We start from the raw sequence: 6,000 nt of genomic DNA, 5'->3' as shown, positions 1-6,000 counted from the left end.
TCTCTGATGAACTCTTGGCATTAAATTGCTTGGAATGTCTGTTCATGTGCCATGATTTAATGACACACGCCAGGAAAACCCATACTAGGGAATTCTTAGCAAAATTGATTATGGAACTATGGATTTTCCGCACACATTTCTTACCCTGCATTCGTTCACTTCGCATTGGTATAAACTGTCACGAAATCAAATTTTACACCGTACAGGTGTTTTTGTTGAAAGGAGAAACAGAAAACAGATGCAATATTAATCAGGGCATGTAGTACTAGCAAGGAATGAAAAAGGAGTGGATGAGTCATCAACCTTGTTGGCAAGGTGCAATAGGGATTTGACTTTTACTCATTCTAATTCTTCCTACGTGGGACCAACCTGCCTCCACCGAAAAGACCACTGTTAACAAAAGGAAGTGAATCATGCTTAGTTTTCAATTACTCTTCTTTTGGTGTAGACATTTTGTTTCTTTCACGTATATATAAAAAGAAAAAGGTTCCATGGGAAAGGATTTTACAAAAAGAAAAAGGGTAAAAATTCCAATAGAAAAAAGAAAGACAGGAGAAAGCAAAAGGACAGGAAACTCCCGCCTAGCTTGCCACGTAAAGACAAGTGAGGTGATACACACTGGCTGTTTTTGGAGTACAAGTACTAGTGCCATGAGAAAGAGAGCGAGAGAGTTGAGCTTTTGAAGGCAAAGAATCTTGCACGGCCGGAGGAAAATAATGCACAAGATCACAACAGTACATCACGATTGGCTTTTTTCTGTTTTGTTTTTTTGGATACGCTAGAGATCACAATGATTGGGTGGATTAAGTCCCCATTATCAGTGCACGCAGCAACACATGCTTAATTATCAGCTGATGAGTTGAATCATGAGGGTGGTCTTACAAAATACTCTATTGTAGATTCTACTCCATATTGTTCGTCCTGTTATCACAGCACGTAGTAGCAACATGCTGAACTACCAGCTTGTTTCATAAATATATGAAATGTTTTTAGCTTCTTATAAAATATTTTTTCACAAATGATTAGACCATTTAAACATGCATTTATTATATGTTCATGTTTACGTACTTTGGTGTGCATAATGATAGTTTAATTTTATTTCAATATTTTGTATATACAAGTGTATGTATGTGTGCTTATTTCATATATTTCAAAAATTATATACATAATATATTATAATTTCCCATTTTATGCATATAATTATATGTTAAAAATATATTTAAATGTAGCTTAGTAATTAATGTATAATCACTAGTAAGTTATTGCAAAAATATTATAATATGATTCTATTTTTTATAACATGCATATATGCATGTGTAGAAAGCTGCCGAGCTCAATTTCATACCATTCAGACTCGTACCTCTCTGAATTGACACGAACTCACTTTGGTTATCCCCCAATTCACTGGAAATTGGCTATAATTCCGATTTCAATTATATGTGCAAGAAAACAACTCGATTTTCTTGGCTTAATTCCAATTCATGAATTCAGTGCTCAATCTTGCAATCCAAACAAGATGTTAGGAATATTATTTGAAAATTATACACACCTGCACAATGCGACAACATCTCTAAATACAATATGATTGAAATTCAAGAGTAGTTAGGAAGTACGGCATATTAATTATTTTGCCCCAAGTAATCTTTTTTTTATATTTGATCATATTTACTGATAAAAGAAATCAAAACCTATAGTAGAAAATAACTAAAATTCTGAGGCAATGAATGCATGAGTGATTAAAACTTTTGAAAGATCTAGTTGAAATAATATTATCTCAAGTCGTGTTTTTTTAATCTTGGTATAGACATGATAACTTTAGTGTGCTCCATTTGAACTACTTCTTTCAATATTTTTGTATAGATACATTTGGCTTTTCAAAAATCTTCGAGATTCTACATGATTACCTTTTCTAAGTTTGCATTAAGAAATATACGAATAAATTTGTAAATATAATAAAAACTTATAACAGACAAAATGATACAATTTTATATAACATGTGGTAGTTTAAATTTTATTGGCGGTCAAAAACATTATAATGTTTGATGGCATATATTTTAACATGACAGGTCCTTCTGCGGAAGTGCTCTTGGTACGATAAAACAGGGACGGCAAGATCACAATGATTTTTTTCTTTTTGCGGGGAAGATAACAATGATTTTTTTTCTAATGATTTTTCGCAGCCTATAGCCCAAACAGGTTGTGTATTTGACTGAGATCGTCACAAAATCGTATGTACAACAACGCTCTAACTTTTGATGCTTGGCCCGAGCACTAATACACTGCATAATAAATTCAAATTGGGTACGGGTACCAACTGACCGGTGTGCGTTCGGAGGTGTAGCCAGAAATTTGCCTAAATCTCCAAATTAGGCTAACACCGACCCATGACAGTACGCCAAAATGCGAGTCCAGGATTTGATATCGGGGTTCAATGGATGTGTTTATCTTGATCTTGCAAGGCTAGCCTTGAAATTTAAAATGTGGTTGTAAAATTTCACTTGTAAGAAGAATTAACATAGTCTTATAGACAACCACACAAGACACAACCCGGTCATGCCAGATGGTAACTTGGTAAGGATGTAGCAAAAATGAGTTGGGGAGGTGAGCTTTTGCGATTGACCTGGGCTGAGCATTGGGAATGGTTAAAAGCATGAGGACGACGTCGCTTGTAATCTACGAACAAACGTGATTAGAAGGCGCCAAAGCAACCGTAAACAATTCTCCAACGTTCACTATCCGCATTGCAAAGCGCTTTAATAGTCTCCTCCTTGGACTTTTGTAGGCTTTGACCTCGAGGTAAGAGAAGAGTTTTGCTCTCCTCTCACACTGTGGAGTGGGTCCGGCTATCATTTCCTTTCCTTTCCTCCAAAGACTACACACACCTCTGATCAAAGCTAGGAGAGTGAGTGTCACCGTGTCCCCCTCTCACTGGCATCTTCTGCTGATTAATTAAGCACAACGCCCTGGCATTGCTACACACAAGCAAAAGGATATTGTTTCACTGCTGCACATGAGCATGTCGAGAAAAACAAAAGTTTGTAAAGATGCAGAGACAAAGTGTACGCTACAAATCTTTGCCATTTTACTCCACTGGAAAAGAGTAACATGGACTTTGCCACCAGCCAGTGTTTGTGACTGGGGTATAATATTACCAAGTGCTCCACTAATTGACATTGATTTGCAGGAATAAATACATTTTCCAGAAACTCTTCCCAAAGACGACCAAAAATAGGTTCTTTTCTCAAAAAAGAATGGCCTACAAAACTATACGATGTGTGAAGAAATTCTACTAGCATCGGCATGCTTGATAGTTAATGGACTAAAATAGATGGTTGCTCGGAAGAAAGAAAAAAAGAAGCTCCATGTGACATAGATCAGAGGACCAATGCCTTGACAAATGTTCCCATGATGTGCGTTGATTGGCATTGGCACTGTGTATTTCCATATCAGTGCTTTTCTCTCTGTCCCTCCTCCTCTTTTCTGTTACAACCCACAAAAAGTCTCCTAGTACAAGTTGAAACCCTACTTAAGTACACCCACCTACAAGTAAAAGCATTTGCACACATTCTTAATAAAAGTTTCTCCTACACACGATCGTGTAGATCACAGATGCTTACACGTCGGCCCGATCCATCTGGACTCCGTTGTCAGTGAGAAGGTGCATGGCAACTTGTAGGCAGGGCAGGGAACCTACCTAGGGTGAGGACCGGAAGAAGAAGACACACACAAGTCCCCTTCCCATGTGGTGCTCCCCCCAACCTTTCCAACAGCCCCCCCACAAATCATTTGTTTGTCATCACTTGCTTCCATGGCATAATAAGTCCAATCACCATTTGAAGCATGGGTAATCCAAGTCACAGCTGGGGCTTTGGACTAAGCACAGAGAAGTATATATATATGTGGGTGAGTCCCACAACATTATAGTATTAGTTTTTTGTTACTAAACAGGAAGGAAATAGAGTAATAGAAGAAGTAATAAAAGAAGCATGCAGCCTTGGTTGTTTTGTCCTGAGGTGGAATGGAACAGACAAGTGAGGAAGGAAGAGGAGGAAAGGGGAAAACTGAAAAAGGAAGGCAGAGAGAGCAGGACATGCATGCATTGCTGCAGCAAGAAGTGGGCACAGCACAGCACAGGCCATAGGGGGCAGTACTTTGCTTTCCCCAAAATAAAAATCTAGACCTACCAGCATGGTGTGCCCACATGTCAAGTACACACGTTGCCTTAGTTCAAGACAGGCCCCCAGCGCCCTCCTACTACCTCGGCGGCAAAGGGAAAAACAACCGCAAAACATATGCCCAAATCATGGAGACAATTCTTCTTCTGTTTGCTGCCTTTGAGAAACAAAACTAGGTGTTAATCCGATGAAGTTCCTTCCAAAAAAATCCGGTGAAGTTACTTCTTACTCGTGTGGATTTGTTGTTGATGAAAATGCTTAAAATACGATTTTATGAAAATATTTCTTATCATAAATCTATAGCTATTTATTTTATCTGATCGTCCTAAGTAATAATAATAAAAAATAACCAGCTGCATTCTAGAACATCATTTGATATTACTCTAGTGCGTTGGTTAACAATCTAAGAAAAATCCAACCTGTTGGAAGAATGAATAGTGACTACGTGGCAAAAATAAAAAAAGACGCGTGCAGAGCGAGCTAGGTGAAGATGATAGCATTCTTTTGGACCAGAGTGGTCTGGTTTGGTACTAGGAATGCTTAAATATATAAGGAATTTCCTGTTATCAGTAGCTTAATTGTTAATTAATTAGTACCATGGATGGAGCTGTAACATTTTTGTTATTTTTTATTCCAGCTTGTGTGATCCGTAAACACTAAACACTGTAACTGAGATACCTTAACCTTGTAATAAAATGGATTTGCACATCTTTTTTATGCAGACACCGGAATGATGCCCTTTTCGAACGAAAAAAAAAAAAGACCGTGGATGGAGCTGGCATGCACCAAATTAACCCTTGGCCGGCACTCCAGCGCTTCACGAGTGGCATATTGCTATGGGATTCTCCGGTCCAGAGCAGTGCACGCATGCTTGGCGCTTGTACTACCTAACCAGTAAGTCAGGCTTGGTGGCCAATGGACCATTCTTTGCACTTGTGGCTTGTTATGACGACTCAACTTCAAATTTAAGAACATCGCCAAGAGTAAGACTTCAGCCGGTACTTCATACCCTAGCACGCTGAGATGGAAGAAAGAGGTGGTGAGTGAAGTGATATGTATAGTATGCTGCAGAAGTAACGGCAGCAGCATGGACACCAAGAAAAAGTTACAGAAAATAGAGTATGGCAAGTATGACCGCACGACAAAAAAAAAGGAGTACCTACGTCTAAGTCAATCGATGGCTCATGGCTGTGTGTTTGTGTGTGTGAGAGAGAGAGAGTGAAATTTGCATATAAAATTTCACCTTTAATTTTTAATTGCCCACAAAATTCCACTTGCAATTTTAAAAAATGCACCTAAAATTTCACGTGCGATTTTTAAAATCCAAACATGTGGAATTTTAGCCGTTTGAAGGTGCAACACGTGTAATTTTAGTCGTCTGATGGTGCAATATCCAATTGTATATTTCAATCCAAATTTGTACAAAAAAAACCTGTGCAAGTTTAGCCATCTGAAGGTGCAATATCCAATCGTAAATTTCAAAATCCAAATTTGCACACAAAAATTTATGTGCAATTTTAGTCATCCGAAGGTGCAATATACAATTGCACGTTTCGAATAAAAATGAATGTACTAATTATCCTACAATGCTATTTTACGTTAGTGCACATATATAAACTTGAAAACAAAGAAAAACAAGAGAAATAAAAATTACAAGTTTATATTTAGCAACCCCTCCACAGCTGCATGAAGTGGTGCCACAATTATTCAAGTTTATATATGTGCTTGGCCCAAATGAAAATTGGTATATACGGGCAGTCAGCTTGGCCGAAGCCGAGGCTGTGTTATTTTTAAAAATTTCTCAAACTACATGTTGTTGTTCTCG

This window comes from Brachypodium distachyon, chromosome 4 (assembly GCF_000005505.3).
Source record: "Brachypodium distachyon strain Bd21 chromosome 4, Brachypodium_distachyon_v3.0, whole genome shotgun sequence".
Lineage (NCBI taxonomy): Eukaryota > Viridiplantae > Streptophyta > Magnoliopsida > Poales > Poaceae > Brachypodium > Brachypodium distachyon.
This window is presented reverse-complemented; position numbering follows the sequence as displayed.